Below are 13,745 nucleotides of genomic sequence, written 5' to 3'. Positions count from 1 at the left end.
AATTACAGCCAATTTTGAAAGAGATGCATCTTAGCTCTGGAAATTGTTATTGTATATATCAATGCTGTTGTAGTGAAATACTTCTTCTAATTATATGGTTATTAAATAAATAATTTTTAAAAAGTGCTCAATTTCTTTAGTAATTAGAGAAATGCAGATAAAAACCACTCTAAGAATCGATCTTACCCCAGTCAGATTGTCAAAGATCAAGAGAACGAAAGACTCCAAATGCTGGAGAGGATGTGGAGAAAGAGGAACGCTCATTCCTTGTTGGTGGGAATGCAAATTTGTGCAACCACTATGGAAAGCAGCATGGAGAACCCTCAAAAAACTAAAAATGAACCTACCATGTGATCCAGTGATACCAAAGGACTCATCATACTGTAGAGATTCCTGTACATCCATGTTTGTTGCTGCTGTCTTCACAATAGCTAAGAAACAGAAACAACCGAAATGTCCCTCAATTGACAAATGGTTAATGAAAATGTGGTATATCTACTCAATAGAGTTTTACTCAGCAGTAAGAAAAGATGAAATTATGAAATTTTTAGGTAAATGAACAGAGCTAGAGAGTGTTATACCAAGCAAAGTAGACTGTAGCACCAATACCTTATATGTGACTAAATAAATTTTGATGTAATACCAGGAGCCAGGTAAAGGGAAAGGATTCATGGCCATAAAGGAAAAGAAACAACCTTAAAGGGGGACAGTAGGGAACAGATGTTACCTGAGGCATTTGGAAAAACTGGCAGTAATCAGCAGAGAGGAGAGGAGGGAGGGACATGCAAGGGAACATGGGGTGGGAGAGGGAGGGAAATCAGGAAAGATAGCAGGAAGCAGGAGGGATTGGCGGGAGGGTGGGGACAATGGGAGCATTGTGACTAGGGAGGGAGGAAGGAGGGAAGTTGGATGGGAGAAAAAAGAGTGGAGATGAGTGAAGAGGGGCTAGGAAACCTAGAGGGAAAAGTGATGCCCTAGACACCCTATGAGAAATGCACATAGAGTGTCCGAACATTAATGCATATGTATACCTGGAAGTTGTTTGATAGGGAACCCAGTGCCAGATAGAAGAGACCTCCATTAGAGTGGCAAGCATGCTCCATAGCACTCATCAAGGAAGTTTCTTTTTGCATCAGATGGAGGCTACTGCAGAGATGCACATCTGGTCAGGCAAAGAGAACATATGTCTGGGAGATGCCCAGTACTAAGTGACACATCTGCAGTTGAATCTCTACAACTAAGGCTCATAGAACAGAACAGAATAAGAGGTAGAGAAAAGGCTAATGCACCCCTCAACTCTCATCAGGGAGGCTCCCTTGTACATCAGAGAGCCAAGTTTTGGAGAATAAGAGACTGTAGAGTATAGGATGGGCCTCCTGTATGGAATCTTATCCACCCATGGCTCAGGGACCATTGTGGAAGAGGAGACAGAAAGATTGTAAGACCCAGGGCTGGTTCATGATTACACGGAGGTTGAGGCTTCCAGGACATTGGAGACTTGCTCATGAGAGTCTGTGGCAGCAGTGGTGTCAAGTGTGGGACCCATGTCAGCTCAACGAAACAAGGGGACAATGGGGAGGTGAAAAATAGGTGGCAGGCCAGCACTAGATTGAGAACTATGCTACTGGTTGGGGGGTACATATGAGTTACATATGATCACTGGATGGGCTGACTAGACTCCAGTGGACATATTTACATTGAAGGACATTTGGGTGCAAACACCTGAATGAATATATCTCAGCATGTATGGCAGAGAGCATAGGGTTCAGTGGAGGGATAGGGGGAGGCATGGATGGGGGAGGGGTCTGGATTTGAGTGGTAAATGTTATGATATTTAAAAAGCTCAGTAAAAAAATTGAAAAAAAAACCATTCATGCATCCTTTTTTTCTACTTACAGAATTCAATACTACTGAGTCTGGACTGTGGAGAAGGCTCAGATGTTAAAATGTTTGTTGTGCAAGCATGATGACCTGAGTTCAATACTTAGAAAGCATATTAAACCTGGGCCTGGCAGTGTACACTTGTAAGCCAAGAACAGGGAAAACAGAGAGCTGGATCCTTGGGACACACTGCTTAGCCATCCTGTACTACTTGGTATGCTCCAGACCAGTGAGAAATCCTGTCTCTAAACTGATGTGTAGTAAGAACTAAGGTTGTCCTCTGGCCCCCATATGTATGCACAGTCTTGTATATGTGCAGTGCTTTCATACACACCTTTAACACAGAAATGTATACATGCATTCACAGAAAAACAATTCTTAAATCTAATTATCTTAATTTGACCTATTCTTTAGCTTTGAATTTTTCCTACATTAGCCTTGGTTTCTTAACTGGGAAAATGGGGATAACTGTTCCACAGGATATTGGTGAACTTAAATGGTATAATTCATGTAAAGTGTTTAATACATTTCCTAAGACATAGTAAGAACTCAATAAATGTGACATATATGGACATATGTGAATACATAATTGTGGACTTCTGAATCATATGGATAGAGAATTGAATTTAGATCCTAATGTTGATGATTGTTAGTTACCTCGGGTCTTCCTCCTCCTCTAGCAATGTATTCCCTAAATTACTTGCTTCCCTCTTATATGACTATCTCTGTAGTGGCCATTCTCAGAGAGATAGCAATTTGTCTCTCCCTCTCATGGGATAATCCCCTAACCAAATTCATGTGAAGTAAAATGTTTATAGTTTCCTTTCTTCACATAAGAATAACAAGCTTAGAGAGTCACATCTAACATCTGGTCTACCATTTGAATCAGGACCAACCTTAATCAGTGGAACCAATCCTCTAAATATTAAGACACTCTAATGCCTTAATAGTCACCAGTCTACTCCCTATCCAAATGACATTGTCCCCATCTCCTGCTGTTCCTCCTACCTATAGCCAGTCCATGCTACGGTTTTTCCACAAAGTACCAAATGCTACTCCTTGGAACCATCAGTTGCTGGCTCAAGAAGCCAATTGAAAAGGAAGTAGTCACCTTGAGTTATAATGGTTCTCCCTCATTGGCTTTGGTATTGCTTGTTGAAGAATTCGTACCTCTCTGTCTCCAGGAAAGATCCATCCACTTTGCTATCAGGCTGCTTCATGATCCAAGTTTGTCCACCAGATGTATTTTGTAACTTGATTCTCTCAGGCTTTAAGTATAAACCTGCAGGGAATAAGAAAAGAATGGCTTCAGCTGGTCTGAATGAATCTTTTCTGAATAAATTCCTTCCTTGAGTTTTAATGTTTTAAGTTTCTATTATTATTATTATTATTATTATTATGAGTTATTATTGTGTATGAGCATGACGTGCTTGTGTGTGTGTGTGTGTGTGTGTGTGTGTGTGTGTGTGTGTGTGTGTGTGTGTGTGTGTGTGTGTGTGTGTGTGTGTGTGTGCGTGTGCATGTGCGCATGTGTCCTTGCATTCATGTGGAGGTCAAAGCACAAATTTGTGGAGTCAGTTCTTTCCTTTTACCTTTGCGTGGGATCTGAGGATGAAACTCAGGTTGCCAGGCTTGTGTGGCCAATGACTTATTTGCTGAGCCATCTCATTGGCTGGTCCCTGAGCAGTTAAATTTCACTATATATTTTAATACTTAATAACTTTATTGTGTTGCTTACAAAAGCATATTATATAACACTTCAACTATTGGTCATTGTAGAGAAACATCTTTTCCCAAGTTAATTATAATTTTTTCAATGCAATTTTCCCTTAAGCATTCTTGAATAAAGATGTTGAAATGATTTGGGTATAGATGTACACACGTAAAATGCCAGTATTTAATGAATGGGGTTGAGCTTGAAGCTAATGAGTTCAAGGCCAACCTGGGTTACATGGCTGAGCCCTTGCCTCAAACAAAAATTTGAAATGATAAATCAAGATACATTTTCATTTTAGAAGCACTGAGTGAGGCTTTGAAGTTAAAACAAGCCAGGTGTAGTGGTTTCCACCTATAATTCCAGTGTGTGAGGGGATGAGGCAGGGGGATTACAGAAGGTTCAAGGCCAGTTTGGTCTACACGGCAATATAATGAGACCTTATCTGAAAAATAAATGACATGAAAGTAGAAGGATTAGTTAAGAAGAGGAAGGGGATTACTAAGAGCTGGATGGGGACAAGAAAATGTGTGTGTGCGCGTGTGTATGTGTGTGTGTGTGTGTGTGTGAATATTATCAATATATATTATGCACATGTATAAACGAAACAAAGTAAACAATCATGTGGTAGGTCCTAGAATTCATCCCTAGCACTAACCCCCTCAAAACAACTCCACGAACCTCATAGCCCTGGTACCAATTAATTGTCCACCTTCTTATTCTTATAAATGTCTTCTTATGAGAACCAATTTTACTGTTCTCTTTTGCAATTGTATTTTTCATTATGAAAATGAACTTATTCGAAGGAAAAGATACTGTTAGGTGTTGACATTCTAGGAAATCTACTTTAGATATGAGGATTCCAAAGTAGGACAAAGTACTAGTTTTGAGGAGACAAATGACAGGGAAAGTCAATACTGAACAAACAATGAAGCCAACTTTCAGCCTTTAGATATAATGGAATTGAACTAAGTTCCAACTTTAAGGATTTCTAAGATGTGTTTTGCTGTGACAACTAACATCATAGAACATATGGTTGATGAAAAAAAGTGAATAAACTTTACTGTTTGATCAAAAATCAGGAATGTGAGATTCCTTCATGGGTTATACTTATGGTTTGAAGTTTCTTTTGGTACTAAAAAGAGTTTCAATTCAAAAACGTTATTTTTAAGCTTGATATCTTAACAGCTAAATTACCTTAGTTGTGAAATCCTACACTTGTGGGAGTTTCTAAATTAAGGTATAAAAGTTAGTGATCAATCGTTTTACAATTTATTACGTATCTTTAATGTACCCAGAAATATGTCTGTAGTCATGCTAAGCACAAATGTAATTTATTTGTGGAGACAAGGTTGGAGGAAGAGGCTATTATATATCTCCTGTCATATAATCCTTTTGTGTATATGTTGTGACAGTTAATCCTATAACAGGTGATTCAGACCAAGTTTGAAAGTATGTTCAAAGTTTGCTCAATGTGAAATAATATGTGGTTTAGGTTTACACCTTAGAAACTACCACAAAAGCTTGAATGGAAAATCAAAAATTGGCGGTACATTACCCTGATGACACTGTTTGTACCCACGAGAAAAGTTCTATTACTTCTGGTGTGTCTTATTTTTTAAATATCATACAGCTCATTATAAACAACACAAATAGTATTGAATATACAAGGAAGAAAGTAATAAATAATCTGAAATGCAGATATTTATGAAGATACATAGCTCTATATCTGTAAATTGGAAATGATAATAGTGTTTATAATATATGGGTAGAGTGGGATAAAATACAGTAGTGCTGGCATCTGGAAGTGCTAAAGAAATGTTAGTTATGATCCTCATTATTGCTATCATTACCATCAATATCCACAACTAATGAAAGATGTTAAGATGATATTTAGAACCAGAAATATTTGAGCAGTAGAAAAGGTGATTCCTCTGAGACTTATAGGAGAGAAGAAAGAATAACTATAGAAATAAAAATTATATGTTAAGGGCACAGCAGGGAGAACATTTAGGTGAATTGCACTTTAGAAAATAGATTGTTTGCCGAGCACAAGGTTGAAGAGGTAGTCAGGGGAACTGGGGTTTGGATGAGAAGAAAAGGTCTATTCACAAAGAAACAACTCAGTAATAAATTCCATGAATTTGTGCTTTGTTGTTGTGGGAAATGAAACAAAAGTACATTTGCTCCTTTCCTGGCTTTTCCAACCATCTAGAGCACTGAAGATAAATTAAGAGAATCTTGAGTGAAAATTTAAGCTTCTAAAAGAAATGGAATGGAGTGTGGGGCCAACAGTGCAGATAAATAAGTGGCTGCCTGAGCTATAACTCTACCAGAATGGCTTTTGCTGTAGCAATTAGGAAAAATCCAAAGCAGGTTGTTTCAGATAAACCAAAGTTGACAGATGATGGAGCTACTAAAGAAACAGAAGCTACTGATAAGAATTGAAATTCAGCAAGCACTTCAAGGATAAGTTGTCACTGTAATCATATTGGCAAGCTATTACTAGACCTCCGAGAAGAACATGCTGTTAAGCAAAAGAATTGCACACTGAAACTGTTTTCAAGGATTAATAAGCAAGAAAAAATAGATTAATTTTAATAGTTATGTTTTCCCTGTTGATGAGAAACAAATCTAAAGCAAACTAGCAGCTCTCAAAAACAAATTATGAGAATTTAATAAATTGGACATGGAGTCTCATGTCTGAAGATAGAGCTGGATGAACAGATAGCTATGAAAGAGATTTTTTAAATTCTATCTTTGCAATCAAGAAATCAATTTATCCTGTGTATGAATTTTCTAGATACCCTAGGCTCATACATGGACTGGTTATTGTGTTGCCACTCAGCTTTCTGTCAAGGTAAAGTATACCTGACAAAAAAAACTTATTAAAAGAAAAAGTTCAAGGAGGGCATAGTTGTATAGGCCTGTAATTCCAGCACATGATTGGCAGAAGAGGGAGAATCTACTTACTGAGTTCCGAGGGTTGTCATGTGAAACCCTATCTAAAAAGAAAATAATTCTCTCTCTCTCTCTCTCTCTCTCTCTCTCTCTCTCTCTCTCTCTCTGTTGCATACATGCATGCGTGACAGAAAGGGGGTGCAAAGAGAGCTAGAGAGACAGAGAGACAGAGACAGAAAGAGACAGAGAGGCCTTTGTGTCCAGAGCTTTGGAGGTTTCAGCCCATGATTGATTGGTTATTTGTGTGTCTGTGGCAAGCCAGTTCTTCATGGAAAGGAGCACATGATAAAGCAAAGCTATTCATACCATTTCCAGGGAATGAAAGGGACGAGGAAGAAATTGGGTCCCCATTGTCCCCATTAAGGGCACTCACCCAATGACTTAAAGACCTTTCTCTAGGCCCATGTCTTAGAACTCCTACCACTTCCTTACAGTGCCACGGGCTGAGGATTAAGTCTTCAACATATAAACATTTTGCTCACACTTAAGATCCAAACTTCAGTTAACTAGCTTGTTTTGAGGTAAAGGATTGTTTGCTTATTTTAGACAAGAGTGTTACCTTGTACAAGCTTGCCTCTAGCTTCCTAAGTAGCTGAGGAAGATGACATTGAACTCTTGATTCTCCTGCCTTCCACCTCCCATGTTCTAAGATCATAGATATGCGACAACATGCCTGGCATAAAGGTGTTTTTGTCACCTTGATTTGTTGTTACTTTGAGAGTCATTAACTCATTTTAGAAACAAAGATCTCCAATTTAATTTATTTTCATGAAATTATTTAGTGCAATAGTGATACTCAAGTGTTGCTTTTATAGTAGGTGATACAAGACTAGCCACATTCTCTGGTCCAGATGCATGGGTGTTCTTTCAGTTCCTGGACTGCATCAGAACCTTCATGCATTCTTTTTTTCTGCTTGGCCTGCTTTGCTCGTCTCAGTGTCCAATCTTCCACTGCCTACCTAAACTCCTAGTATTTACTTTTTTTTTCAATCCTACCTTCAATGTCAGCATATTAGAAATTCTTCCCTATTGCATTTTATCAGTCATTTAAATTTGATTTAGAGTGCACAGAAGGATATATGTAGACTATATGCAAATGGTATTCCATTTTATATAGGGACTTGAACATCTATGGATTTTGATATCCATGAGCATCCTGGAACTAACCTTCCTTTAGATAATAAGGAGAACAGCATAAATGTAGTTAATTACTTTTAGTCATTAATTATTTTTATGCTAGTTTTGGACTGCTAATTTTTCTCCTCTTTGGTCCTGGGTTCTAACCAAGTAAGTATACATGAAAAGAATGCAGATTAGTGGCCAATAACTGAAAGTCACAGTGAAAAATTTTAGAGGACACAAATGATTCCTCAGGCTGAATGGAGCTTCCTGTTTTGCTCAGTTACTGGGTTTAAAATACTGTGGCCCTATTGTTCAATTTGCTATGTGGCTAACAAGATCGAAAGGAGAGAACACAGGCTGCTGACAAAGTGGGGCTGGAAATCGTTCTGCTCTTACACCCCATAGGTGAGGAAAACAGTGGAAGAGACAAAGCAGACCCTTTTTTTCTGCTTTTAGACAAAAAAGGACCTCAGGTGCTAAGATAACATGGCTCAGCGACCACCTAAATCTCATTATGTGATGGGGAAACAATGTATCAGAGACTAGAGAGGTTAGTGAAGGTGGAAGGTAATGCTAGGTACGGCAGGAAGGAAGAGATTTGCACATTCATCAGAATGTTCAGCCAGGCCCTTTGACTGCCCTAATCAGCCACTGCATTGCCTACACACATATAAAGGAGCAGCTGAGTAATTTTAGAGAGTTAAAACACATTCTTAGTACAGTACCTGGCACACTGTCAGTATATAATACATGTTCATTAAAGCTCAAATCAGTTTCTATTGGAATCATGGATAAATGGCTAACCAGACTCAAAAAAGACACTGCTATTTAGTGGGAAATGTAAGGCAGGAAATCTGCTTCCAACTCTGGTTGTTCAACTTGGTGTTTGAACTTCATCAAGATATTTAGCATATTTGGGCCTATTTTCCTACATGAAATAGAAGGTAGTTGAATTATCTTGATAGTAATCTATTTAGCTTTCATATCTTATTGTAAAATGCAAGGCTCAAATGTTTCTTGGCATTAATTAAACAAAAAAAGAGCAGAAAAATAAATTCTTATTAAGAGTTATATAAGAAAAGGATTTCTGAAGTCCATTAAAAGAGGCAGATATGTTTGCATTTTTTGTTTAAGAATTTAGTGCAGGCTTAAAATGTGCTTTGATCAAATCTACTCTAATTTCTTCCCTTCCAACTCCACTCTTATCCCTATTTCTCCCTCCCAACTTAAATGTATTTTTTTTTAATTTTGTTTTGTTTATTGAGGTAGGGTCTTGCTGTAGTCCCAGTTAGTTTCAAACTTGCCTGCCTCTGCCTCCCAAGTACTGGGATTAAAGATGCATCTACCATGCCAGGCTCCAATTTATATGCACTTAAAAGAATCCACTGAGTTCACTTAGTATTTTCTGTATGTGCATGGTTTTAAGACTGTCTAGTGGGCACGAATAACCTCTCAGTGACCATATCCCTGAAAATACTGACTCTCCCTGTCCCATCAGCCATCAGTTGCCAGTAGTTCCTCAGCTAGAAGTGGGACTTCATGAGCCCTTTCCCATCTGTGCTGGGATTTTGGCTGGCTTATTCTGGTACATGTCTTTTGCATGTGGTGTCAGCCATTGTGAGTCCAGATGTTCAATGACCCTGCTATATCCTACAAATATTGTTTTGTGTCAGATGTCTACTCTCTCTGGCTTTTTCAATCTTTCTAGTCCCTTTTCTTCAATGATCCCTGAGCTAGGGCAGATGAGACATAGTACAGATGTCCTATTTAGAGCTAAGTGTGCCATAGTCTCTCATTCCTTACAGACTGACCAGTTGTGGCTCTCTGTACTAATTGCCATCTACTGCAAAAAGAATCTTCTTTGATGAGGGTTGAGAAATGAAAAAAGTCTGTAGGTATAATGATAAGAACTTATGGCGCAGTTTATTACTATGTCCATTAGCAGTACCAGGCATGAATTCTGTCTTGTGGAGAGGGCTATAAATTCAATCAGAAAGTTACTGGTCACTTCCACAACAATCATATCAGTATTGCTCCAGTGGTTGCCAGACCAATTGTTATTGTAGTTCACAATGTTCATAGCTGTGTAAGACTATTAATTACTTTTCTTGCCTGGTAGCATGCCTAGAACCTTCCAACAGTATGAAAGCTAGCTATCAGGGAAGAGGCTTCCAGATTGGCACAAGCTTGATTTATCCATGTCCTACGACTCAATTATGTGATATATTCAGCAATAGGGTCTTACCATCAAGTTCTGGAGGGTAATTAAGAGCCCTGGGTATACCCTGTACTATTTAATGGGTGGGTGGGGGGTAATGGGATGCTACTGAACAACAAATCAAAAGGAGGTAAACCATACATAGCATTGAGCTTTTTATTTGATAGTCTATGGTGTCTTTGGGAGAATAACACCATTTAAACTTCTATTATATATGTATTTGTGTGTATTTTAAGAAGTTCTACAGCAGTAGGTTTCCATACTTTATTTTCAAAGGTCTTTCCTGAACCATTATCCCTTCCCATATGCCCTCCCCTCCTCTGTCTTTCCATCTTCTGTCCCCTTTTACTCTGCCTGTTTGATTATGCCCCTTTCTCACGTCATACAACTTGTGTTCTAGTCCTTTCACTTGTAATCCATTACTTATTTTCTGTCTTTTATGGGTACTCCTATTTAAGCACACACTACTTAAAGATTCAAAGTTAGCATCCACTTATGAGAGGGAATATGTGGCATTTGTCTTTCTGGGTCTGGGTTTACCTTACTCAGGGTTATTGTTTCCAGTTCCATTCATTTACCCACAGATTAAAAAAATTATCTTTTTGTAACAGCTGAATATTTATCCATTGTGTGAATGTATTATATTTTCATTATACATTCATCAACTGATGGACATATATGCTGTTTCCATTTCCTGGATATTGTGAATAGAACACCAGTGAACATGGAAAAGCAAGTATCTCTGTAATAGTATGTAGGGTTCCTTAGGAATATGCCTAGGAGTGGTATAATTTGGTCACATTGTAGATCCATTTCTCAGATTTTGAGGGACCTTCAGACTGATTTCCATAGTTCTGTGCCAGTTTTCACATCCATCAACAATGAAGAAATATTACCATTTCTCCACATCTATGCCAGCTTTTGTTGCCACATTTGCTTATTTGATTTTAGCCATTGTGACTGGGATAAGAGGAAATCTCAAAGTAGTTATAATTTGCATTCCACTGGTGTCTAAGGATGTCAAACATTTAACAACTATTTAATAGTCATTTGTATTTCTTCATTTGAAAATTTTTGTTTAGTTCTATGTTCAAAATTTTAATTAGGATACTTTCTTGGTATTTAGTTTTATAAATTTTTGTATATCTTAGACACCAACCCTCTGTCAGTTGTATAGCTGGTAAAAACTTTCCCATCCTGTAGATTTCCTAAAAGATGCACATTTCTCATCAACCCAGGGCTCAGGGACCATTGTGGAAAAGGTGTCGCAAGATTGTAAGAGCCCGAGGTGGTACATGACCAGGAAGAAATAGAGTACTTCAGGCTCCTGGGAACTTCTCATATAAACTTACAGCAATAGTGACAGCGTGCACAGTTCCCATGTAAACTCAATTAGACAAAAACCAGCATAGAGCTAGGGAAATAGGCAGCAGGCCCCAACCTTAGCTGAGGAACTATTGGCAGCTGATCACTACTGGGTGAGAGAGAGCTGATGTTCTTTAAGGGAGTAAGGCTGAATAGTCTGAACAAGTTCCACTGGATGAACTCACACTGAGGGACATCTGGGTATGCAAACTTGACTTGATACGTCTTAACATGTATGACAGAATACATGAGATCCTGTGGGCAAGCTATGGGGGATGTAGATAGGGGAGGAGTCTAAATATGATTAAGATATATTGTGTAAAATGCACAAAAATTCAATAAAAATGTACCTTGAAAGAACAAAATGTAAGAAAGTAGACATGATTTTAAAAAGATTGCAAAAAATGAAAATAAAACTAGATTTCTTTCAAAACTACAATTAGGACATACTTTCAAAGAAATTAACAGAGCAATTTTTTTAGCTTGTTCACTTTATTAAATTTAAGGACAATAATGATGCATCATCAGAAAGTGGATTCTAAACAAATGCATATTTCTACATTGAAAATAAACAAAAAAAATGGAAATAGGTTCTCATAAGGCCCTACACCACATATACACTGTTAACCCAAGAGGTATTTGAAGAATCTTATCACTTTTAATGTTTGCTCCAAAGGGATTTCATTCAGTACTTTCTGCATTAACATTAAATTCTCAGTCCAGTTGTAAAGAGTAGACTCAGACTGGCATCCCCTGATAAAAATCAGATCAGTAACGATCAGTTACACCAGTGCCACACATGCTGTCAGGCTATATATGGCCCTCACAAGATCATTTGAGGATGTCTTGCAATTCTTGCCAGGCAGGAGTAATACAGTAACAGCTGTATTCAGTGAAAGTACAGTGGACTGTACTTTGAAAACGCCCTTAAAAAAACAGCAAAGTAGCATTTAGAGGTAGCAGTGTAACAGCTCCTACGATTTCCTATCCCAAGAGTAAAAACCAAAGTTTAGTAAGTCTTTCAGGGCTGGCGTTCTTGCAGCCATCACTGATGGCACAAGTGAACTGTCCAGGGAACTCAGACATACCTGTATTAAAGTTCCCATGTGGCACTTCTCCCAAGGCCTGTCTCTTTATGCTTACACATTCTATATGTAATAAAATAAACTCTTTGTTTTACTTCCAGCAAACTAAAAAAAATTATTTCCTTTTAACCTTTCCACTAAGTCTTCTAGTATAAGCCAAAGTATTCTTATGAAAGTAAAAGAGCATTGTTATCTAGTTTAAGAGTTCAATGTTAGGCAGTAACTCAGACATTTTTTTTGGTCTTTTTTGAGACAGGGTCTCCCTGTAGCCCCAGCTGTCCTGGAACTCACTATGTAGACCAGGCTGGCCTTGAACTCACAGAGATCTGCTTGCCTCTGCCTCCTGAGTGCTGGACAACAGAAATGGCTTTTTTAAAAGAGTGTGTGAAGTACTAAAAAGCCCTTTCACTTTTTACAAAGTTAAGAAATTTTAAAATACATCCTGGAAAACAAAACATTTTCTTTCTAGTGGCATCCAGTAAGCTAGATGACAGAGTTAGCTTTTCACAATGCAGTAAAACACCAGGGGCTGAGTGTTTGCAGAAACTCAAATGCTTACAAACAATAGTGGTTTAATTGACAGCATTGGGGTAATAAGTTACTTCACAGACAGATTTGAGATCAGAGCCCAGTGTACATGTCATCTCTTGACTGCTTGTGAAGAGTGAAGCTCCTGAGTCTTGGCGTTTGTCTGCCACTCCTTCCCCGGGTGATCATCCACTGACCTTCTTCCACTCAGCTGCCAGTTGAGACTTGGGCTTGGGGGCTGGAGTGCTGAATCTGTCCCAAGTGCATTCTGCATGCCATCTGTAAGACTGTTTAAGAAATGAGCTGAAATTTCATGTAAACGAGGGATTGTATCATCCCTTGATTCTTCAAAGGCATTTAGTTCATGGATGAGAAACTGTCTGTCCAGTGGAACTACAGGTTGACCAGATTCTGCTATGAGGACAGAGGTTGTATATTTATATTTTTTGAATTCCAAATATTCCCTAATTAACTCATTAATTAGATGGTTTTCATGTGACAATGATGATCGGGGTTCACGATAATCATCCAAGGCACTGAAAACTTGAGCACAGATCCTTGCTTTGAAATGCCCTAGCACCCCCTGCCCCTTTTAACCAGGGTGGCCTTTAAAGCAGCCTTCAGCTCTGTGACAGTTGCCATTTTTCAATGGCTGCTGGAGGTGTGCAGTAGTAGTCTAACAGAGCAATTTAAATGTTTGAATTTTGTCCCTGGCTAATTCAGGAACCAGGAGTAAATATATGTCAATTATTTTCATCTTTTAGTCAAATCTGCAGAGTGTACAAGCAGTAAGTTCCACGATTTGTTGAGGACTACAACCAAAGTGAGTGGTTCAATGATTCTGTTGGCTCAGTGTGCACCCTGCATTTAT

The 13,745-nt window shown here is 38.3% G+C and overlaps 1 pseudogene; it reads right to left on the bottom strand.

The window, feature by feature from the left end:
- Window positions 1-12,986: 12,986 nt before the first annotated feature.
- LOC103740899 lies at window positions 12,987-13,516 on the bottom strand (annotated as a pseudogene).
- Window positions 13,517-13,745: the final 229 nt, after the last annotated feature.

Source organism: Nannospalax galili, unplaced genomic scaffold, assembly GCF_000622305.1.
Source record: "Nannospalax galili isolate Female #2095 unplaced genomic scaffold, S.galili_v1.0 scaffold641, whole genome shotgun sequence".
Lineage (NCBI taxonomy): Eukaryota > Metazoa > Chordata > Mammalia > Rodentia > Spalacidae > Nannospalax > Nannospalax galili.
The sequence above is the reverse complement of the archived record's forward strand: the minus strand, read 5'-3'. Positions and strand labels throughout refer to the sequence as shown.